This window comes from Octopus bimaculoides, chromosome 11, assembly GCF_046866305.1.
Source record: "Octopus bimaculoides isolate indiv1 chromosome 11, ASM4686630v1, whole genome shotgun sequence".
Lineage (NCBI taxonomy): Eukaryota > Metazoa > Mollusca > Cephalopoda > Octopoda > Octopodidae > Octopus > Octopus bimaculoides.
The window spans coordinates 4,344,443-4,371,942 of NC_142938.1; positions in this window are offsets into that span (position 1 = coordinate 4,344,443).

Here is a 27,500-nt window from a genome sequence, read left to right on the forward strand (position 1 = left end):
TGATTATGTGACCAGCTTCTTTTTGTCAAGCAATGTATTGAAGAAAATGTGTTCAATATCTCCAATATCAGTTCGACAACATTCACCGAATCAAAACCAAATTGTACCACCATCACCTCCAACAACAACAACAACACGATAAAAAACTGGAAAATAATGATATTGTATGTGGTTGCTTGCTCTGTAGGAGAGAAAAAACAAACAAACAAATTCGCTGTTATAGAAAAAGAAAACATTTCTGATACTGTTATCCTAAATATCACTAAAGTGACTGTACAGTCAAAGCTGGTATGACTTTTTTCACGTTGAACGTGGGCCAAAATAAGAGCAATAATGACGAAGGAAACAATAACATCCAGACGGAAAAGACACGGCTTCAAAATCATTCTCTCTTAGATCTTCTCTTTTTAAATTATACTTACGATTAATCATACATACACAGATTCCATGGTATTGGTTTCAAATTCAGCACTTGGCTAGCAATTTGGGGAAGGTGTCTAGTCGAAAACATCGACCTGAATGTTTATCTGGTACTTAATCTATCGCCTCCGATAGGATGTAAAGCAAAGGCAACCCGGTAATATAAAAAGGCACAATCGACTCTAGCACCATGTCAACTCAGAACGTAAATCTAAAAGAAATCCTGGTAACGATTTTGTCCGGTGACGTAAGGATTCTGCTAGCTCAGCGCCTTACTACAGAAGCGATAACATTAAACAACCAAATCCAAAAAAGGAAAAGGAAAAACATATATTTGTATATAAATATAATATATATGTGTTTATATATAAGATATGTATGCATATATATATATATATATATATATATATATATATATATATATACTTTATTTAAAAGCAGCAGAAATATAACAAAAAAACCGTTACTCTGAGTTTCACGTTCCCCTGTCCGATGAACGGGAACGTGAAACTCAGAGTAACGGTTTTTTTTGTTATATTTCTGCTGCTTTTAAATAAAGCATATTACTCTACCTCTGGTATTTGAGTACTCTTTTTTCCACCTTGTTGCACATTTCATGTGCTTACTCCGGTATATATATATATATATATATATATATATATATATATATATATATATATTTATATATACACACATACATTTTATATATTTATACTTGTATGTATGTATTATGTATGTATATATATATATATATATATATATATATATATATATATAAACAAACACACATGTATACATAGATATATCCATATATGTGTATGTGTGAGTGTGTGTGTGTGTGTGTGTGTGTGTGTGTGTGTGTGTGTGTGTGAAAGAGGATATTATTTGCTTTCAGGTCAAGTTTGATATATATAAAAAAAAAAACTGAATTACCATTGAATCGGGGGATGAATCTAAGTTTTAGTAGCCTTTCATATTAATTTTCTCATCAGAATAGTTGACAGTAAATAAACCGAAAGTTCGAAGTTACTGTCAATCTCTTCCTTGAAAAGCTATTCCTTTATCTATGTACATATATACCTATACATAGATAGAAATATACATATTCATGTATGTGTGTGTTCATGCATATCTGTGTACGCTAAGAAACAGATATATACATATACATATACATAAATATATATATACATACATACATACATACATACATACATACACACATACACATATATATAGTTAGATATTATTGTCTTTCTTTCTGACCAAACATCGTTTTCAATTTCTCATTTCCAACCTCGATATCATTCCCAATTTAAACTATTTGAGCTTCTCTCAATGCCTTTTCCATTTCTTCCACATAATCTCTCACTTCCTCTCTTTCTCTTTCTGCCTCTCTATATCTGTCTGTTTATCTGTCACTCTCTCCTCTCTATCTGTGTATCTGTTTCGCCCACTCACTCTTTCACGCTTTCTCTCTCTCTCTGGTTCGATCTTTAAACAAGTATCGAATGAAACTTTATAGCATTAAATTGTTTGGTTCTAAATTCTCTCTCTATTTTTTTATGCACGTTTACCTGTTTTTTTTATTTTTTAATATTTTCTTTTTTTTCTACATTTCTTCATAATCTCATTTTCTTTTCGAGAAAACTGAAGAATTATATTTATTTATTTTTTCTTTTCGTAATGCGTGATGTGGGTGTTGGTGTTGGTGACAGTAAAAGACTGCTAATGCCAAACACTACATTCATTGAGACATATATATATATATATATATATATATATATATATATATATATATATATATATATATATATATATACACATGTGTATTTATGTACACACACACGCATATATATACGGAAGTATGCATGTATATATATATATATATATATATATATATATATATATATATATATATATATATATATACATATACATATATATATATATATATATATATATATATATATATATATATATATATATATATATATATATATATATATATATATATATGTATGTATATGTACATAATTATATGTGTATATATACACAAACAAACACACAAGCATATATATTATATTATATGTATTTATAATAGTATATATTTATATTTATAATCGTATTTATGTGTATATACATATATATAAATACATAAACATGTGTGCATGTGTGTGTATGTATGTGTGTGTGTGTGTGTGTTCACTTGTATGAGTGAGTGCCTTTTCCTATGTATTTGTTCGTGTTTCTGTGTTTTCATTGCGCAGGTATATCAACGTGAGAAGCAGTACTATTCATACACATATACTCATGTTTGAAAACTTATACATATTAACTATAGATTTCGTTATGTATATATATATATATATATATATATATATATATATATATATATATATATATATATATATATATATATATATATATGTATATATATATATATATATATATATATATATATATATATATATATATATATATCGTGTATGTTGGTGACAGTGTGTTTTACTTTTTATTACTGTTCCTGGATACAAAATGTATTAAACTCCTAAATATTTCAACCAAACCTGTATACAAAATTGTGATATTAAAATTTATACCACTCAGTCTATATATGTATATATACATATATATATATATATATATATATATATATATATATATATATATATATATATATATATATATATATATAACAACGTAGGTATCTATCTGACTGTCCATCAACCACCCTCCGTCTCTCATTCTCTCGCGCTCTCACGCTCGCTCTCTCTCTCTTTCTCACTATTTGTGCCTGCATAAATGTATATATATACACACATAGATGTATGTATATATATATGTATATATATATATATATATATATATATATATATATATATATATATATATATATATATATATATATATATGCATATATATGAATATTTATATATATTATTAGATTATTTATATGCATAAACACAAGTATATGTATACATATATATATATATATATATATATATATATATATATATATATATATATATATATATATATATATATATATATATATATATATATATATATATATATATATATACATATATATATATATATACATATATATATGTATGTATATTTATATGTATGTGTACATATGTATGTATATATATAAATGTGTGTGTTTGTGTGTGTGCAAATTGAAACAAGAAATGTATTTATATTTATGTATATAATCTCTCTACATATCTTTCTTTATTCTTATATATGTAGCTAGAAGTAAAGTCACACACAACCGCACTCCCACACATATAAACAGTGAGAAATAGAGAATGACCTGCGTATATATGTAACTAAGTATATTTTGGCGAATATATATTATTGTATAACTGCGTCTCTTATTGCCAACATATTATTTCCTTGCCATTCCGTCCGTAATTGTATTTGTCTGTATCTGGAAGCATATTTCTTTGGTAAGTTTACTCTCAACCGTCTCTTGTGTAAAGAGAAATATTTTGTAATATTAAACAAAATGATGAATGATACTAACTGCCATACTACCGACAGCAAAAGCAACAGACCAACTTTCACAATGACTTCCAGTAACTACTCCACCAGCTATCACTTCACAAGTACTTCAACAACATACACCAAAGATACAATATTGCCCATTCAATATTTTAAGATTGTCATTACTCTGCAATGGTGGCAAATGGATTCACGTAGTTTGCTCTTGTTGCTGAGGATGATATCGTTTCTGTTCGTCTGCAAGTCGGCACAAATCGAATTGGCCAAATGTCAAATAGATCCAGTTATGATCATCACTTCATTGTTTTTTATATGTACCTAGGAGTACATTATTCTATGCGTTAGTTCCTTCCTCCAGCAATCTGTATTTGTCTGTTTTGAAGAAATGGGAAGTTATGCCTCTCTTTCAAACAATTATTCATAACGACTGGGCGGAGGCTAACTCATAGTTTAACTTCTTAGACATAGCAGCTACATGTATTCGAAATCACATACTATCGTCTTGAAATGGAAATGACCAGGAAAGAATCGGTTATTTAGAATGATATAAACGCTACCCAGAAATACATTGGATCTTGAGATTATTTGTGCAGAAACAACTGCCAAATCAACAGCTAGAACAACAACAACAACATCAGCGAGAAGTACTGCGACAGAAACAAAAACAACACTAGAAATAGCAGCAACAGCAACAAAACAACAACAGTATCCTGTGTTATTTCCCCATCAAAACTGCTCAAATTAGAATTCCATTTTTACATTCCTCATCTCAGCAAATTCTTCTAAATTATCCACCAATATACCAACAGTAAATACCAATTATCAATGTCAGACTAACGTGAACTCTGCAATTATTGAACCTCGTCGCCAGTATAACCTAGACTTACAACAACACCAACGTTACCACCATTAACGCGGCCAGAACTATAAACACTAACTACCCCACCATTAGTGTCAATAATTTGAGAAAATTTAGTTTGAATGCAATCAATATTATTTTTGATACATTTTTAAAGTCTATTAAAGAAGAAATATTTTTATACAAAACTATATTTCTCTATTGATCAAGTTATAATATATGGCCGATTTTTTCTCTAATCATTTCAAATGAAGGTGTGCGAGGATAAGAATTTTATCAAGTTATTTGTAGACATTGCTGATGTTTTTGAGCACAGATCGGTACTGATCGAGCAGTGATCTAATTCCTTACATTCATTGTCATCCCATCATCATAAGGGCGGATGAGGATTTTTATTCTCGAAGTAAATTATTCGATTTATCCAGGTGCACTCGTGTAATTATCCGTAGTAACAAGTACTTTCTCAGTTAATTCCTTGCCCTGATTTCGTGCCCCCGATCATGTCGATTAAATTTGTGCCCCGATTTCGTGCCCCCTCCCACCAACGATCGTGCCATCGATTGAGCCCCAACTTCGTGTCCCCCGATCGTGTCGACTAAAAGTACATATCCTTGGAGATGTTACGCTGATAAGGCTGAACAAGTCCGATGTAATGAAAGCAGTTCTCTTGGTAGCTACCCAAGCGAGGGTCTTTCTGACTTTTACCACAAATTCTCTTACACTCATTTCAACTTCAGGTACAAAATCAACAAATTTTAGGGAGGAGTTAAGTCGATTGTCTCGACCCCAGTGCTCAACTTCTTAGTTTCTAGATCCCAAAAAGGCTACAGGGCACAATCGACCACGGCGGAATTTGAACTCAGAACGTAAAACGCGGACAAAATGCCGCTAGGTAGCCTACCCGGTGTTCTTACGATTCTGCCGGATCACCGCTTTCACATGTTCTTTTTTAGCGGGTATATTTTATCCCGTCTCTCTTGTCTTCTGTTATCTCTCTTCAGACGAGGCTGTATATTGAGAGAGGTCTTCACCAGCGATTTCACTAACATTCCCGCATTTCATTGGTTAATATTATTGCCACTTTGATTGTTTAGACACAGGTTGTTATTTCTACATCTCTATTCTATTAATACCTACAAGGTCGAATTTCTAGCGAATATTCATGTCTCCTTCCTCCTGTTTGTTATTTATTGAGTGTCTGTGCTGTCCATTCAATCCATCCTTTCGTATTGTGGCTTTTCTTCTTAGAATTGTTGTTGTTTTTTCTCTTTATATTTGAAGCTATTTCCTTTAACTGTCTGTATTATGGAACTATTTTCATTCTTCTTGATAGATATAATCGAAATTCTATTAAATCTTGTGTCGATCGATTTAAGGATTTTAGAGCACCTGCTCGATAGATTTTCTTTCCCAGTTCTTTAGTTACCTCAAACAATCTAAGAGGCTTCTTGTGGACTGTGTTATTACTTGTTTCTTAGAAATTTCCTGGCAGTGACTTCATACTTAAACAAAAATACAAAAAAACAAAACCACAAAAATACAATAGAGAATCTATAGCTGCATAGGCAGTGATAGCTTCTCATTCACCGAGACAAGGCATTATTTCGATGGGCAGAATAAAACAATGGATTCTGCCTCCAATCAGACGCGCATTCATTCAGCTGGAGACAATTCGGTGATGGATACGAGGGCTCTCGAGGTGAAGTAAACTGAGGTTGGAACTCACGAATTTTACTGCACGCTAATTATTTCACTTGAAAGTAGCTCCAGAGTCATGAAATATTCTCGGGAAATCTCTTGACATCGAGGAAACACAGAGATAGTCATAATAATTATTTATAGAGCAAAAGCTCCGATTCTTTCCTCTAGACAAAGTGGTAGTGGTAAACAAATTCCTGACAAAATGTATTATAGTATTAAACTTTGTAATGGATAAATTCTGCATTCATCTTTATAACATTTTACTGTTTCTTTGTTTTTCTTTTTTAATAGAAGCTATATACCTACTGGGCCATGTGCTTACGACTGAAGGATGAGCCAATCAGCTCGAACCTTAGTCGGTGCCGCGATCATATTGTCTGCTAGAGGATGGTAGGTGTTCACCTTCACTGCTAGGAATTTACAGGGTTCAGCATTTTACCGAAAGCCAGCTGGCGGAGATCTGCCTTGGGTTAAACAAGAAGTAACACAGAACTGCCACTTTCATGTGGCGATTAAATCTACTTGTTAGTATAGTTGCTACTCTGATCTCTTCTTGAGATTTCACAACTCTTTTGATTATATATATATATATATATATATATATATATATATATATATAAAGAGAGACAGAGAGAGAGGGAGAGAGAGATGGATAGATGGATAGATATGTTTATATATATATATATATATACATATATACATGGAGGTAGATGACTCACCTCAACACCCATTAGGATTACGTAATTATTCTTGCGTGCTCATGTCCATATATATTACAGCAAGTGAATGAAGAATTAATATTATCCAATCATTATTAACTTTCTCGACGATAATTATTGTAATTTCGAGTGAAATAAATCGGTTACAAAAGTTAATGCAAAACTTACCAGGATTGTCTCTTGAAGATTCTGTTCCATTAGATGTAACGCTCATCATCTAAATCTAAATTCTGAAATGTTGCGAAATACAATAATATATCAAGTTTAGTATATCATTCACTATATATAAACCTATGTAAAATATAAAATTCTATAGAATATACGGAAGAAGTTTTACTACAAATAAATATCAGTATAACTATACGCAATCTACTAAAAATCTTAGTTCATTTTTAAGTGTCTTTTTTTTTTTTTTTTTACAGTTATCTATTGTTCTTCTTTTTACCTTTTCGTTTGAGAAAAAAAACAGCGTGTCAGACTCCTTGGAGTTTTTGGATTTTATTGATCTGGAGTGGCTGTGTGGTACGTAGCTTACTTACCAACCACATGGTTCCTGTTTCAGTCCCAGTGCGTGGCACCTTGGGCAAGTATCTTCTACTATAGCCTCGGGCCGACCAAAGCCTTGTGAGTGGATTTGGTAGACGGAAACTGAAAGAAGCCCGTCGTATATATGTATATGTATATATATATGCGTGTGTGTTTGGGTGTCTGTATTTGTCCCCCCAACATCGAAAAATACCTTGGAAATGAGAACCTGGGTTCAAAATTTCTCCAAGACACCTGATGAAGGCTGGAGGGTATATCAGCCGAAAGTTTGTGTTAACAACAAACAAGATGAAGACAAATATCCGTCAAATGTAAATAGCGATATTGCCGAAAAATCTCCGGAGGAAGAAAATTCCACAGTTTTACATGTTTGATTCCTCGTGTATTTCAACAGAAACGTTTATTAATATGAATGGAATCTCTTAAACCTGGAGGTGCAATGTATTTCAACTTATTTCACAATATTTTCGAATCATAACTCTAACTAGGATAGATAGATGTATATATATATATGTATATCTGTACATATATATATATATATATATATATATATATATATATATATATATATATATATATATATATGTATATCTCTATCTATATACATATATATATATATATACATATTTATATGTATATCTCTGTATATATATATACATATATATATTTATTCACATATACTTATACATATATACACACATATACCTATATGTACACATACATGCATTATACACAAAGACAGAAATATATATATATATCTAAGTGATTATATATGGATTCATCTAATCTGGTAGCGCTCATATAAAAATGCACCTTAGTCTATCATTCTACAAAACAAGAACATAAAATATTATACAAGAGAAAGCGAATAGGTGTGTATAAAGATAATCATACGGTCTTTATATATATATATGTACGTATGTATGTGTAAGTTTATGTTTGTATTTATGTAGGTATGCATGTATATAAATGTGTAGGTATGTATATGTGCTTCTGTTTATGTATATATATATATATATATATATATATATATATATAAATGTATGTGTACTTGTATGTATGTGTATTTATGTGTTTATGTATGTATGTGTGTATGTATGCATGTATGCATGCATGTGTGTATGCATGGATGTGTATGTATGCGTGTGCGTGTATGTGTGTATGTATGCATGCATGTATGTATGTATGTACGTGTGTATGTATGCATACGTTCCCGTACGTTCGTTTGCAAGGTAATTTCTCTCTACGTGCGATTGTATGTGTGAGTATGTCGCCAAAATATTAACACGGAAGCAGATAACGGCAACCAATGAAATGATAAGTGAAGACTTTTCGTTCAGCGAGTGTGACTTGTTTCGCGCATTATATAATCCTAACTGTCAATTAAATTATTTAATTACGTTATCCTACCCTGAGCTAATTGCAATCTGGGTCAAAGATAAAGAATTAAATTATAATGACTTATAACTGCTAAATATAATGAAACTCGAATAGGTGTATATCTTCTGTTTTGTAATGTATTGAATTTGAGAGAACATTTATTGGTGGAATTCAAAAAAATTATATTAGGCTACGTTTTTTTTTTCCATGCATTCACCCTACTCTCTCACATCAGTTCAGATGTACTTTTCGAATAGAAAATAAAAAAAAAATACAGAGAATAAGGACATATATATACATATATATACATATATATATATATCATTATTCACCGTAAGTTTTGTATTCTTTTATTCTTTTAATTGTTGCAGTCATGCTGTAGCGCCGCCTTTAGTCAAGCAAATCTTATTCTTTGTAAGCCTAGTAATTATTCTATCGGTTTATTGTGCCGAACCGCTACGTTACGAGAACGCAAACACACCAGCATCGTTTGTCAAGCGATGTTGTTGGGACAAACACAGGCACAGACACACACACACACACACACACACACACACACACACACACACAAACACACACACACACACAAGCATATATATATATATATATATATATATATATATATACGACGGGCTTCTTTCAGGGTCCTTCTACCTACCAAATCCACTCACAAGTGGAAACAATTATCTTAAAAATCATGGCATATTTCTTTCTATGTTTATCTTCACCCGAATGCTTCATCCACAGACAAACTTGACACGTGATGCCCGCCGTGCGTAACTGCAAACAGGCAAGTATTATAAAAAGAAGTATTATTACACTGCATGCCAGTGGAACATCAATGAGGAAAGTAAAGAAGAAGAATATATTTACGATGATGATGATGATGATGATGATGATGATGATGATGATGATGGTGGTGGTGGTGGTGGTGGTGTAGAGAGTGGAAGCAGCCTATGATTAACACTTTGAAGAGTTGAAGGAAAAAGTACAAAGAGAAACGAATGAACGCGAAGAAGCATCGTCGACCGTCTCTTGTCCTTCCCGCTTAAACATCTTCCACCCTCTCACGACAGCTTGTTGACATATATTAATGAAATAATTCTTGCCTGGCAATGTGTTACAAAAACGATATCATTAACGAAAAACTACTACTACTACTACTACTACTACTACTACTACTACTACTACTACTACTACTACTACTATTGCAGGTGATAAGGAGAATATTAAGTAAACAACGGGATATACCAATTCCCAGATGCTGCATCACCGAGAAAATATTTGACAAGAACAGAAAATGGCGAATTGTGCACTTGTCAAATTTGTTCATGTTTATCTGTAGTTTATTGTAATCATCATTAAATATTATTATTATTATTATTATTACTATCATTATTATTATTATTACTGCTACTACTACTACTACTACTACTACTACTACTACTACTATTGAGTGAGAGAGCAGTGAATGCCATCAAACAACACAATCCGAAACATCTTATAGGTTAGCGCTCCTAAACATGTAGCAATAATGTCGTGAACCTCCGATTCACAATTATTGCAGAAGTCGTCCCTAATTTGGAGGCAGCATGTAACATCGATGCTAATAATATTGTCAGAATGGAATTTCTTTTTCAGCATCTCAAAATATAGTGAAGCATTCCGAAACATGAATTTCCACAAGGCTCTTTGGGCGTAAATACGAAAGAGAATTCTCCAAGATAAATGCGTTTTAAATACTTTCGGTTCAAGGTTGTGATATAGCCCTGGGGCAGTATGAGTCAATAATGGCGAATGCGTGCATTGAAATGCCTCGAGAGTGAAAACTCATGGCCACAAAATTGTCATTTTCACGAACCGGAAAGACATCACATGGACGAGAAAAGAATTTCTTAAATATACTGGTTAAACAAACGAATGTGAATGAGCGGAAACAGATAAGAGATTGTCATTCGCACGCATTGAAATCCCAATAAGCAGCTGCCATGAAAATGAGTAAACTTAAGGAAAATGAGAGCTGAACAAACTCTAAAGAATATGCACACTTCGATTATGTTGGCATGAAAAAAATATCTGAAGAAACATCTGTTTTAGATGGAATACAAATAAAAATTGTGAGATGCCCTGAGGGCATCACAACTGGTCTTTTTAAATCATCCAAGGACACACTTCCGAATCTCCTCAGATATTATTCCAAAGATTCTAAAAAATGTATTACGCTACCCGAAGAAGCTAAAAGTATGTGCCACAGAACGTGTGAAGGTGAATGGATTGGTGATTAAGATGCTACACACAGAATCCTAAGACTGTGGTTTCGCTTACTGGACCCAGCGAGGTGTTGTGTTCTTCAGCAAAATATTTCATTTCATGCTGGCCAAAACATGAGGAATGGTGTCAAGAAACGGCATCCCCTCCAGGAAGGAAATATATACGACACTAATTCTACGAAACTGGTCTTGAGAATCTTTTGGTCAGGAGTGACTTTTGATCACAAAGATCACATCACAGAAGATCGAAGATCTTGGTTGGGAAAAATTCCTCTTCCACCTTATTCTCCCGACCTTGCTCTTTCCGACTACTATTTGTTTCGTAGTTTACAGAAACATTTGGGGGACATAACTTTCGCAAGCTAGGAGGAGGTCGAAACTGAAATCGCGATACACAGATATTGTTTTGAGTTGAGTAGGGCGTGCTAGTTTCCCTTGTTCGAAAATATAAGGACACAGATCGTGTCGTATAGCTAACTGGAGACGATCTCTCCTGGGACTAAATTACAGTAACATTCGTCCTAAACCAGGTCTGCCACGTTATGTTGGCACATACGCTTTACTCCAAAGTATTGTTGTTGAATATCTCTCGTTCTGAGATTTACAAACAGTAATTTTCTAATTAAAATATATGAATGACATTGTTTTCCTTGAGAGCAGAAACATAAACGACTACATGACAAGTTTCGATACAATTTAATTCTTCAAATTATTTACTGATTTTTTTATTAAATTTAGTGTAATTAGCATTAGTTAACACAAGTTTCAAAATGGAAGCACGTTGTAGATAAGATTGCATAAGAACAACAATATTAAACAGCTGCAATAATTTAGTTTCTGATATTAAAATAATTTGATGTTGTTTGGTGTTTCCAAATAATAGAGCGATGTCATGTGTAAAGTGTCGTTCGATGAGAGTTAATGCGGAAATGCAAAAGTTCCGCTCTACGTTACTGCATACAACCCTTAAGACGGTTGGAGTATGATGGAGTATAAGTTTGTTTTGTTGCGCATGCAGATAAATAAAAAGGCTTGCCTATGCTCAAGATGCTTAAAAAGCGTTCCATATTCGCACGCTTGCATCTTGTCTCATGCAATATATTTCTTAATCTAATAAAGTTTCTGGATGTAATAAAATAGTAGCCGAAGTTCCCTCAATATTTCACAATACCATCTTAAGATATGGAATGCAAGGGTCCATAGTAAGACAGACGGAAGAATTATATAACCCTAGGTACACTATATTTAAGATAGTTAGGTCAGTTTGATCTCCGTACACACAACACATGCAAGGGAGATCATCGGAATAAATTATATTACAAAGAATTTTAAAACAAGATTATCGTTCTCATTGTGGCCAACAGTCTAGTTTAAATTACGCATGTAATTATTTTTGTGCCGCCCGACATGATTACATTCAGTATGGTGTATTTGATAGCTCCTTCACGTAATGATATCAGCAGTCATTTTAAACTGCAGCAGCCGACCTGATCATGTTGTATGTGCGGTATGGTATATAGATGATACGCGGGCGGTGTGGAACAGAGCTGTAACGGTGGTAATAAGTGTAGATTGCTTAAATACGGCGTTAAATGTGGAGTCTCCACGTCAAGTGTTTACGCGAAGCGATTTGGAATCGTAAAATATAGAAATGTGAATGATAAAGTAAATAGTCTGTAAGTGTACATTTATTTTCTGATGCTACAACTAACAAATTATCTACCATATTTCGGCTCACAGAACACTGATTTACGTCAAACTGGAATTATTGCAAGAGCAATATCATCGAAAATAATTATACAGAGGAAGGCGATGTAATTTGTCTCAATTAATAATCAAAGCAAATATAAAGCTCACTGTATCAAACAATATACTGGTTACACAGACTTGCATTAATGAAGAAATATAACGAACTAAATGTAAAATGGGCGAATATTTCGCTCACGCACACATACATATACACATGCACAGAAACGCACACATCTGTTTATGATATTGGCATATTTTATGATATCAGTTATACGAAAACGTATTATATGTTATTAGTGCTTCGTAGCAGTGCTTAGATATACTCTCCAGTGCGGTAAGTGTTCAAATCTATCGTAATTCTTCAACCGATGATATAGGTACAAATCAATCAAGATTAGGTACAACATCGATTTTCCAGAACCTTCAATTCCAAAGTCTTTCCGGGTTTGCGCCCATGTGGGACCTTCATGAATCATTGTGATTTCAGTCAGTTTTTTTCTTAATGAATGCATAACTGGATGATAAATCCCTATTTACTTTAGTGAGGACGCATTTGTCATTATACATGGATTGCACACAATAGATCTACCGCCAACCCTGCCTTGGAGCTTTCACTGTTAAAATACCTGATTCTCTGGAATCCTGCAAATGTAACACACACACACACACACACAGAGTCTGAGAGTACACATAAGATAATATGAACACAAATACAAAGTTAGGAGAAAAGTAATCGTTTATATGGAATAATATATAAAAAAATATTCCATAGCCATTATAACAAATTACCTGTCATAAATAACTTTATTTAAAGCTTGAATACATGATTTCTCTAGGAATAAGAAAATAACGAAGTATGACTTAAATCTATGGATATGAGTACAATCAGCATCATAAATGTACGAATGCACCTAAGCATCAAGTTATACAAATAAAGTAAGAATTATATTTTTAGCGAATATCAACCGTATTTCCGTTTGTTCTACAGGGTTCTTGATATTCAAAGAGATTAATTTGCATCTCGGGAGGGTCATTATTCGAATAATAGACAAACTCAATCGTTCTACGTCATGAAGTTTGTAATTAATCAATTCGTTGATATTTAACCCATTAACTAATCGATTGTTTCATTAATCATATAAGCATCAATTGGAAAGGGTATGTCATTGAGGAATTTACTCGTGGTGATGAAAGGGCTTTACCAAACTGAACTGCTCGGTTGACTGATTGACCCCAACGAGTTATCAAGTAATCGGTTAATTCGTTATGTGTTAACTAATTGACTAATAACCCTTTTCTATTATCGACACAAGGCTTGATGATTTGGGAGTGGGTGCTAGTTAATTAATCGACCCAAATGCGCAATTAATACTAATGTTATTGACCCTGAAATGAGAAAAGGAAAACCCGACCTCGGCGGAATTTTATATCTGAAGATAAAGGTGGACGAAATGCCCTAAGCCTTTTGTCCGGCTTGCTAAACATATTTCCAACTCTTAAAATTGACCAATAACGGTATCAAGTGTTACCAAAAAGCCAGCATTTTCTGTAAAATGGTTAATTTGATTACGGCAAGCCCAGTGTTCAACTGGTACTTACTTTATCGATATCGAAAGGATGAAAAGCAAAGTCTTCCTCGATAGAATTTCAAATTTAGAACGTATATACAGACGAAATGCCGCGAAATGCCACGAAGTATTGTGTCATGTTTGCTAACAATTGTACCAGCTAACAACTTCTGAATTCACTAATAAAGATACTAGAAACGAAATCGTGTGTGTGCACATTATTGCCAAAATAACGCTTCCCAGGTAGAACGAAAACTCTCGTAATATTATGAAAAGAAAATCCTAGACTTAACATCACTGACATACGATAAACACGCACACACAATCGCACACACACTCACACACACTCACACACATGCACACATATATTTATTATATATATATTTATTTATACATATATATTTTTTATTGTGTGTCCGTCTGGGTGTGTGCGCCTCTGTATATCTCTCTCTCTCTCCCTCTCTACGATATATATATATATATATATATATATATATATATATATATATCGGTGCGAATGTTTTTTTTTTACTATAGTTCCCTGGTTTACAATCCTGTAAATAATAATAATAATGGTATTTTTTTATATAAGCTTAAAGCTTATGAATAAGGAAAATAGTCTTATAAAGGGGCATATAAGACTTCGACAGAAAAAGGAAGGCTACGGAAGCCTGTATATGTGTGTATCTACGCACAAATGTATTTATATATGTATATATATATAGTTGTATGTTGTGTTTGCATGTCTTTGTGAGGAGAGTGAGAGAGGAGCACTGAGAGATACACAGACAGGGGAGGGTGAGAGTTGCAGCAAGATTCATACTTGAGAATACAAAACAGGAAAGACAAATTTTTTTCCTAATTTGTAGCACTAGGCCAGCAAGTTTGGCGGGGGGGGGGGTAAGTCGATTGTATTGGCTTCAGTACTCAACCGCTACTCATTTTATCGAATCTGAAAGGATGAGAAGCAAAGTAGACCTCGGGGGGAATTTGAACCCAGAAGATAAAGGTAGACGAAAAGACGGTAAGCGTTTCGTCCAGCGCGCTAACGATTCCGCCAGGTCTCCGCCTTAGGAGAGAGAAGGTATCATTAAGACGCAGAATAAGAATAAGCGAAAACGAATGAGACAATAAATGGTAATAAGAGAAAAAGCAGAGAAAGATGGGAAGAATGAGAGACAAAGGAAAATCTGTTACTTTGGAGATGAAAAATACTACAACATAACGGCAGCTGGAAAGATAGAAGAGCTACAGAAATACAAGACTGAAGTCGAGAGAGAGAGAGAGAGAGAGAGAGAGAGAGAGAGATGAGGTGATAGGTAGAAGGATAGAAAGAAAGAAGGAAGAGGACTTATTGAAAGGATTTCCTTCAAAGTTCCTTACAATTGTTTACTCACTTGGTACCTGTTATGTATTCTCCCCCACCACTCTCCCTATATATATATATATATATATATATATATATATATATATATATATATATATATATATATATATATATATACGAATATATATACATATATACATATATATATATATATATATATATATATATATATATATATATATATATATAGATAGATAGATAGATAGATAGATAAGTATGTATATACATGTATGTATGTATTAGTCTATGTCTATACATATACCATGCATGTATACATGTTTGTGCTTTGTGTGTATTAAGAGAGAACGATGGAGAGTATTATTAAACATGGAAAGAATATAAAACATAGAAATCGAGTATTTCCGGTCCGGGCGCCTTTTGAGATTGGAGGATTCTCTGGAAGTTGCCATACATTCTAGAAATATCTATTGGACATGAGCCAAAATTGTGATATTTAGTATCAAGAAATCAAGGTGTAGGAATGGAGATAGGGATAAAATATGGATTTATCATATATCTACTAGTATTGGTGCAGGTATACGTGGTGGTATGAGTTAATCTATCGGTAGTGTTTTAGTAGCCATTTTAGTTTTGATCTCACTGTCTTTTTAGAAATCAGGGGTTGTGCGTTTAATGTTATCAATTGGCGTTTTGTAGTGGTGGTGTTTAGGGGTGAAATCATAACAATGTTGTTTTTTTCTGTTGTTTTTTTTTTCCTTTTAGCTGTTAATCATCCCTGACGAGGCAGATATAACTGGCACTGTGCCGGATACGACGTCAAGCGTTCCAGTTGATCAGCACACTAATGCATACATCTACGCTACACATGCATCACGTACCTTCATATAACCTGTGCATCATACAGTGAATACAGTCACACACATCCTAACGTACCGACGACATACACAAATGTGCCTGTGGGGTAAGAAGCTTGCTTCCCAATCACATAGTCGCCGGTTCAATCCCACTGCGTGGCACCTCGAACAAGTGTCTTTTACTATAGCCTCGTGAGTAGATTTGGTAGGCGGAAACTGGAAGTGGCATGACGTATGTGTGTGTGTGTGTGTGTGTGTGTGTGTGTGTATGTGTGAAGGCGCGTGGCTCAGTGGTTCGGGCATTCGGCTCACGGTCGTAAGGTCGTGAGTACAATTCCCGGCAACGCGTTATATGTTGTTAGTACCTGTGATACTGGTGGGTGAGGGATAGAGTGTGGTAGTATTTTCCTTCTTTTTTTTTTTTTGGTGTTTGCTTTTACAAGAGCTGAAAGTCTGTTAAATATAGCATTTCTCTGAATTGCTATTCTTTATGAATAGAACGGCAAACGGCAATGACGATGATGATGATGGTGATGCTGATGATAAAAAATGATAATATTAGGAAGAAACAGGAGGTGAAGAAGCAGCAGCAGCACCAGTAGTAGTAGTAGTAGTAGTAGTAGTAGTAGTAGTAGTAGTAGTAGTAGTAATGAGAATAACATGAAAACGATGTTGATTTTGATGATGATGATGATGATGATGGTGGTGGTGGTGGTGGTGGTGATGACGGTGATGCGAATAATAAAAAAGGAATGATATTAAGAAGAAACAGCAGCAGCAGCAGCAGCAGTAGTAGTAGTAGTAGTAGTAGTAGTAGTAGTAGTAGTAGTAGTAGTAGTAGTAAACTAGTAGTTAGAAGAACATTAAGAAAAAGATGATGTTGATGATAATATTTCTGGTCGTGGTGGTGGTGGTGGTGATGATGATGTTGATAATGACGATGATGTTGATGATGGTGATGATGATGATGATGATGATGATGATGATGATGGTGAAGATGAAGACAATGACACTAGAGGGCATAAAAGTTATAAATAGTTGAAAGAAGAAGAGAAAACAAAACAAATAATCTATGAAATAAATTCGAAGAGTTGGACTAACAACACAACGGAAACGAATAAAACAGTAAAGAATTCTGGGATACAAAAGAAAGAACAAATTAAAGAATGTTACCATTCGTAAGAACTGACTGTTTCCGAGTGGAAAGCTTATTTTGGAAAATATAAATTCTTTATGAAAAATCGTTTCCAAAATAAATCGCTTTATATCAATATACACGCGATAGTTAAGAGGAAGATGCGAGTGGTGATGTCGATGGCGGTGGTGGGGGGATAGTAGCAGCGGCGGCGGCGGCAGTGGTGGAGGTGATGGTGGTGGTGGTGGTGGTAGAAAAGATGCAATGGAATCTTTTAAAGTTCCTCTCAGTTTGACATTAGGACATATATATAATACGTCCATATGTACATGACTGAATATATATGCATATATATATATATATATATATATATATATATATATATATATATATATATATATATATATATATATATATATATATATACGTGTGTGTTTGTGCGTGTATGTGTGTCTGAGTGTGTGTTTGTATGTGCGTGTGTATGCATATGTGTGTGTGTATAAATATATAGAGAAAAAGAAGCAAGAGTGGCTGTGTGGTAAGTAGCTTGCTTACCAAATACATGGTTCCGGGTTCAGTCTCACGGTGCCACGCAGTGTCTTCTACTATAGCTTCGGGCCGACCAAAGCTTTGTGAGTGTATTTGATAGACGGAAACTGAAAGAAGCCCGTCGTATATATATATATATATACATATATATATATATATATATATATATATATATATATATATATATATATATATATATATATATATATATATATATATATATATATATATATATATATATGTATATGTATGTATATGTTTGTGCCTGTGTTTGTCCAAACATCGTTTGAGAACCGATGCTGGTGTGCTTATGTTCCGGTAACTAAGCGGTTCGGCAAAAGTGTGCGATAGAATAAGTTCTGGGGTCGATTTGTTCGATTAAAGGTGGTGCTCCAGCATGGCCGCAGTCAAATGACTGAAACGAATAAAAGAATATATATATATATGATTGTATGTAGATGCATGTGTTTTGTGTGTGTGTTATATGTGTGTTCGTATTTGTATATATGTGCATGCGTGTATATGCATATGTTTATGATTGAATGCATGTATATATATATATATATATATATATATATATATATATATATGTATATATATATATATGTATATATATATATACGAAGATGTATCCTTTTCTACTCTACGCACAAGGCCCGAAATTTTTGGGAAGGGAACCAGTCGATTAGATCGACCTCAGTACGCAAGTGGTACTTAATTTGTCGACCCCGAAAGGAGTCTGCTCGTCGCCTCGTATACGAAGAAGTATTGTGAAGGCACAACGCTTGGTAGTGAGAGTAAGCGGCTCACAATCGTGAGGTCGTCAGTTCGATTTCTAGCGTTGAGATGTGTCCTTGGGCAATATACTTTGTTTAACGTTGATCTAGTGCACTCAGCTGATAAGAAATGAAATAGTGCAAAGAGTCAGCCTTGTTACACTTTGTGTCACGCTGAATCACCCTGAGAACTATGTTAAGGGTACGCGAAGCTGTGGAGTGCTGAACCACTTTCAAGTTAATGTTACGAGGAGGCTGTTCTGTTGATCGGATCAATTGGAACACTCGTCGAGGTAACCGACGCACGGCTAGTTTAACAAAGAAGCATTATACACACCTGCACACACACACACACGCACACACACACACGCACACACACACACACACACCACAGTCACACACACACAGACACATACGTATGTTTATGTATCTCTATCTCTATTTGTCAAACTCTCTCTCTCTCTGTCCTTATCTCTCCCTCTTTCTCTACCCCATCTCTTTCTTTGTATATATATATATATATATATATATATATATATATATATATATATATATATATATATATATATATATACATATATATATACATATATATATATACATATATATATATATATATATATATATATATATATATATATATATATATATATATATATATATATATATATATATATATATATATATATATATATATATATATATATATATACATATATATATACATATATATATATATACATATATATATATATATATATATATATATATATATATATATATATATATATATATATATATATATATATATATATATATATATCAAACGTTATTTAAAAACGATAACACATTTTCTACTTGAAATTTTCATGTCTCTGAAAAATATTTTCATCATACTGTATTTAGGGAAAAAATGATCATTAAAAATATTCGAGAATTATGAACGATAAAATTATGATACAATAATTATAAAACGTAAAAGATAAAATAATAAGAGATAGTAATGATAAATGATAAAATAACGAAGAGTTTTTAAAATAAATTTTAAAAGATAAAAGAAATACCGTTACAGCATGCAATGGATTTCTATGTATCTGTGACATGCTATGGGCTTATGAAGAAGAAAACTGGCGGCGCAATGGCACAATGGTTAGGATACCGGACTCGCGGTCACAGGATTCACGGGTTCGGTTCCCAGACCGGGCGTAGTTAGTGTTTATTGACCGAAAACACCTAAAGTTCCACGAGGCCCAGGCAGCGGGGTGGTGGCAAACCCTGCTGTATTCTTTCATCACAACTTTATATCACTCTTTGTCCCTATTTCTGTTGTAGCTGTATTTCAAAGATCCAGACTTGTCACGCTCTGTGTCACGCTGATTTCCCGTGGGAATTACATTGAGGGTACACGTGTCTATAGTGTGCTCAGCCACTTGCACGTTAATCTATACGCCATGAAAACCAGGAAATCGGTCCTTATGAGTCAATATAACACGGGAAGGAACTTCACATTATTTTACTATTCTAGCCTTACATAAGGCAGCCAAATGTCAGAATCGCTAGCACGCCAGACAACATTATAAAGATGTCTGTCTTTACATTCTAAGTTCAAATTCCGTTAAAGTCGACTTTGCCCTTCATCCCTTCATGGTCTATAAAATAAGTACCAATTGCCCACTTGGGTCGATTATATCAACTTACCCTATACACCAAATTTTAGAACTTGCGCCTATATTGGAAAAAGTTCATTCTAGGTTTACAAAGACTTCGATTTGGTACTGCTACGTCTATCGACGCATGAAACAATCGAAATACCCCAGCGGGATGGTTAATCAGCCATTCTTTGTATATTGTAAATTGTAGGGTTAACAGTTGAAAATTCCCTGTTGGCCATCTGGTCCCGGTTCCATACGCTGTTGGGCCAGAGGGTGCCAATGAAGGATTTGACTTGCTTGACAAGTCAGTTCATCGAGAACCGTTTTTTTATTTTAGATAATCTATGGAAATATGTTGACCATTGATTATTCGGTACTCAAAATTTAAATAAACATAACTAAATATTGCCGCAGTCCAATGACTTGGACGATTAATACATACGAGATAAATGTCGCAAAACAGTTTTGTCGGATGTGCTAATAATTCTGTCAATCTCTTTATAGTCTTAGTTCAAAAACTACAATATAATAATTACCTTTGTCTTTAGAAATGGAACATCAAAACTGCCAAATATTTTTCGAAGGTATTAGGGCCTTGAGTGAAACTATTCACTGTAACTTCAAACACATTATGAAAAAGTCTAGCAAACACATCAATTAAATGATTGTAAATTTCTTGGAGTACAAAACAGTCCATTTTGTTGCTATGTATTAAATATATCAAGGTGACTTTGGGCCAGAAGCTATGAGTCAGTTCATTGTCTGTAACTATGCAGCGTTAGAGGCAAGCCGGCCGCGTGTGTGTTTGACATGATCGAAAATGGTGTTCATTTAGGGAAGTAATTGGCACATTTTTCTTCATAGAATGCATCCATCTCATACAACCACACACATCTATAAATAAACTGTAGCACACACAAAAAGCATATCAATAAATACTACTCGTGCGTTAGTGTGCACGATTGTGCGCGCGCATGGGGCGTGTGTCTCTCACTGTATATGAAGGCAAGTATATAAATATATGGATGCATTTTCGCGAACGCAAATCATGTGTGTGTGTGTGTCTATGTGTGGAAATCAATAGATAGATATATAGATAACTCTATCAAGCCATCTTAGTATCTATCTATAAACATAAACACATATAAACGCACGCGCAACGATATTTGTAAAGGTTTACGTATTCACAGAATGCGAACCTACATGTATGTATATTTACATATACACTCGCACACACGCACGCACGTACGCACGCATGCATACTCGTATTCTGACATCCATGGAAACATGCATACAGAGAGCAAGAACGATGTGTGTCTACTAATTACATGATTTGACCGCGCAACCTCTATCGACTAAAGATGGCGCCGCTTGTATTTCTAGCAGGAAATAATACGTTACCAATAAAACTTCCCAAGCAACAACAACAACAACAGCAACAAGTACAACTACATGAACAACAAAAACAGCAAAGAGATAACAACAGCAAACTCGTTAAAGATGATGAGGCAACAAATAAGAACTGCAAAAGAAATTTTGTTTTAAGTAATTTATTTTCGACACTTGACCAAAGGAAAGAAACGTACATTGATATATTATCCTCGTTGCTAAACGAGAGAGATCTCTAGAGTTGTACGTATAGCCCTGGTCAGTTCGTAACCAAGGTTTCAAGTTTCAGCGAAAACCAGCAGTTTAATCATTCGTACCCTTTCGTTTTGGCTTCTTATTTTATTAATCAACTTCACCGAAAGCTGGTCGAAAATGATGTCATAACTTACAAAATGTCCTTTCTTCTTCGAGTTGGTTTTCAGAGATGTTTTTCTTCTCTCCTCACATCCAGGTTCTTGCTATGCAGATCCCTCACTGGGATGGTATAACTAAATATCGTATATATATATATATATATATATATATATATATATATATATATATATATATATATATATATACGTATGTATGTACCAATGCATGCATATATATATATAGTTCAGATAAAAAGATAAATAATTGTGGAAAAGTACTACAGATTAAGAAAGAAATAGTGTCAGAAACTATTTTCGTAAAATTCTTTCCAATCTAACCTTATTTAATCTATTCTTTAAAATAAGTTTTCATATTATTGATAATTCTTCCTATCAGAATCGCTTTTAAGTCAGTCTGCATATCACATGAACAACTGTGTATGAAATAGATAGTTATATCTTCGTAGGTGTGTTTCATTAACATAATGTGATAGTAAGTTACATAATGCGAATTGAAAAAATAACAGGATTAATCTTGTTAATGACTGACAACTGTATCAAAATCTTTATTAAAAGAACGTTATATGGGGTGTGAGATGTGTCGGGTGATTAACATAATACAGAATACTGAGGACTGCAGAGGGGATGTTACCAGGACGAACGTGAAGTAAGCTTCTCGTGGAATTAATGTGTTTGAGACTGAGCACTCCTCAGGCATTCGTACGCTTAACGTAGGCCTCAGAAACAATCAGCGTGACACAGAATGGGACAAATCTAGCCATTTGAATTACAAATACGATTCATAATACAGTTCTACGTTTAAGAAATGAGGAATTATGTACATTAATTTAAATTTGACGGATATTTGTCCTCATCTTGTTTGTTGTTTACACAAGGTTTCGGTTGATATACCCTCCAGCCTTCATCAGATGTCTTGGGGAAATTTCGAACCTGGGTTCTCGTTCGTAAGGTATGTTTCGATGTTTTTGTTGTTGTTGTTGTTGTTGTTATTACTACTATTGTTATTATTATTATTCAGGTCACTACGTCATATGCCCACGGGTGGAAATCCTCTCTTTTTTTTCAGTCCAGTAAATATTACATATAGAAATTATCCGTCCCCCTCTGACGATTTGACATTACATTTAGATTATATGCGTTTATATAACTATTAACCATATGTTAACGAAACATATGTAAGACAGTATAACTAAATATCGTATAAGCAATTTCAGCTGTTTCTTTCCATTCCCCCTATGATCTCTTTGTAACAATACAACCCGGAAGCGTATGAAATGAAAGATTCTTTTTCTTATTTTATTATAATTTTTGATTTTATTATAATGTTTTGATGCTCAGATTTTTAATAGAGAATATTATTGGAATAACCTACGGTCAAATAACGTGGCCAAAATAATGAACTGCCAACTCCTACACAATGTTTTATTCACCTGCCAACAGCAGAAAATACTCTTTTTTTTTTCTGTCCAATAAGGATTTCGCTGTGTTTATTAACATCAAGGTTTCAGCTTTTGTAATGTATTTACTTAATTCTGCCCCCTCTCTTTCTCTCTCTCGCTGCCTCTCTTCGTATATGTTTATATGTACATACGTGTGTGTGTGAGTGTCTATGCTTGTAGGGAATATTATCTAATTTATAATCTCTATCTATCTATCTATCTATCTCTATACACACACACATACACACATACATATATATATATATATATATATATATATATATATATATATATATATATATATATATATATATATATATATATATATATACCATATCATATCAGAGACATAAAACGAATGAAAAGGAGAGAAGAGGGAACGAAAGAAAAGAAAGAAGAAGAGAGAAGGAGAGAAAGAGAGAGAGAGAGAGTAGCCATGTAAGTATATCATAGGTAGTCGTCGTTTGAGTTAAATACACACAACCAAATCAATACATAACATTCATTAAAATAATAAAGGATTAAAAAAGGACTGGATACCAAAACTTACGTTCTCTAATACTGTCACGGAACCAGACACACTGAATGTGTTGGTAGTTGATTACTTAAACCACACTGTTTGACCAGAGACTATTTTAGCTAACCTCGGCGCATCTTTTGATGGCGAAAACATATGAAAAATACAAACACTCTCATCATCCGCAATACATTATTTTTTTTCCATTGAAAATTCAGAGACGATGATATGAATTAAATCCGTTGTTGTCTTTTTCTGTGACTTTGTAATTCTTAGTTTCTGTTAAATCGATTTGGTAAAAAGAGATTCAGAAATTAACACAACTTCATTACCTTATAGGTGTTTCAGGTATATGAAACAGTGAACACGATTTACGTGCTGGTGCAATATGCTATAGCTTCATCGGAACCATTGAACAAACACTCAGTATGGTATGACGTTTGGAATATGTTAGGTCTATTCATGAGTAGGGGGCCCTCCTTTTAAATGCGTTAGGAAAGGATATGCACTAAATAGTCAACGGGTATGTATCGTCTGAGAAAAAAACAATTCAAATACGTTAGTATCGCGTGATATAAAGCATTGCTGTAAATTTACTCACTCATTTCTTAGATGTATGCAATGTTCTCTCTCTAATGTAGCATGACGTACGATAATCCGTTATAATGTTCTCGTACGTGATACGGAACGATCGCTAGTTAAAAAATATGGAAGAGACTATATCAACAAACACTACAATAGCAGAACATTTAGAGCAAATGGCGGTCTATTTTTCAGATATATGTAATGTTCACTCTGTAATGTTGTATGACATATGATATAATGGTGTAATAATCTGATATGCGGTATGGTTGACTCGCTAGTTAAAGAATATGGAAGAGATAATCTTCCTCGGCAAATAGCAACATGGCGGAACATTTAGAGCAATATCATTTAGCAAAGATAATTGTAATTACGGATATCAAATTTTAATAAGCAAAGCTCCTGATCTTTATTTCGAAAAGTTATCCACCCATGGGAACTTCCATAGAGAGTTGGTTTTAGAATATGACAAACGCATCTAATTGATATTTTCCTGCGGGTTCTACCCCAGAGATCTCACAGAAATGCTTTATAAAGATTGTATGCTATTCACATATGCATACATATATGTATACACACACACACGCACGCACACACACACACACGCGCACGCACACACACTCACACACACACACGCACACATATATATATTAATACGCATGCACATACACACGCACGCACTCAGACAAACACACAAGCAGACTGTTATTCAACATACTTTCACATATACACGCATATTTCATCAATCGTTTACCGTTTCAGTCATTTGTCTGCGGCCATGCTGAAGCAGCGCCTCAAATGGTTATTCGGTCGAATGAAACGACCCTAGTCTTTATTTTGTTAAGAGTTTGGTGCTCATGTTTTCGGTGTCTTTGGCCAGACTGCTAAGTTACGGGGATGTAGACAAACATCGCTAGCCGTCAAGAGGTGATGCGGCACAAACCCAAAGCCAAACAGACTCACACACATACACTCACTCACACACACAAAGCCAAGCAGACACTCACAGACACACATTTGTTGACGTCTTCCAATTCTACTTACAGGCCTTTGGCCGACCCTAGGTTATAGTAAAAGACACCTACCGAAGGTGACACGAAGTAGGATCGAACCTATAAATGTGTATTTGGGAAGCATTATTTCATTTCTACCGCCAGGAATGTGATCAATGCTTTTTATCTTCTGAAATGTCCCCCAAAGATTTTTAATCTCTAGCATGATGCATTGAGCTTAAAAAGTTGTCTTGCCCTTGTAACAACTTTAAATGAAGACAAAATAATCAGCGGTCCCCAGTGCTCCTTAGTTTATTGGATAAGCTCCCTTGTTTGGTTAGCAAGTTAGTTGCTGTCAAATAGTTAATTACTTGTGTAGTTTATAGCAAAGACAGAGGAAGAAAAAGAAACTTCATTAATTAGTGAATTGATTGCAGTTAATTATTTACGTTTCAGAGGAAGTTTTCAATTAGCTACTAAGCTAATTGATTACATTCTTAGTTAGTTAATGTATTTATTTATTTTGTTAAATCGATGTTGATGAGCGGGCGTGTCATTCCTCTACTTAAGCCTACTTGCTAAGGAGGTGTGTGCTACCTGGTTGTTTGACCTGCAACAAGGAGCAGCCAGATACTACTCAGATCTCATCTTCCAGTCATAAAGAAGGACATTTATCTGCTTAATGAAGGACTTAGGTAGACTTCGCTTGAAAATAAAACGGAAGGTAACTGCTTGAAAGATCAGATTGAGTGGGAGTTTTTATTGAGTTACATAGAAACGACAATATTTTGTTGTAAAACTCATTAGTGGTGACTATATCTTTTATTTTTAGCTTGTAGTTTAGCAATGGAAGCTAACCGTAATCAAACGGTCAAACAGTTTTTAACCTTAGCTCACCACAGATCAAATCACGCTGTTCAGCATGTGATACTTGAAGATCTCGGAGTATCACTTGAGGGAGAATTGGTGATTATTTCTACCGAGTACCACAGTGCTTATGTGGTTTCTACCTTTATATAATAATGTAATGAAATGTTGAATTTCAATTATTGCAAATTAGAAGAGGCGGGACAGGCAATCTAATGAGATGCTGGTCTGAAATTAATGTGGGAAGATTGACTGAATTATATTTCGTTTAAAGAATGTAGGAGGTAAGACGGAATGGTATAAT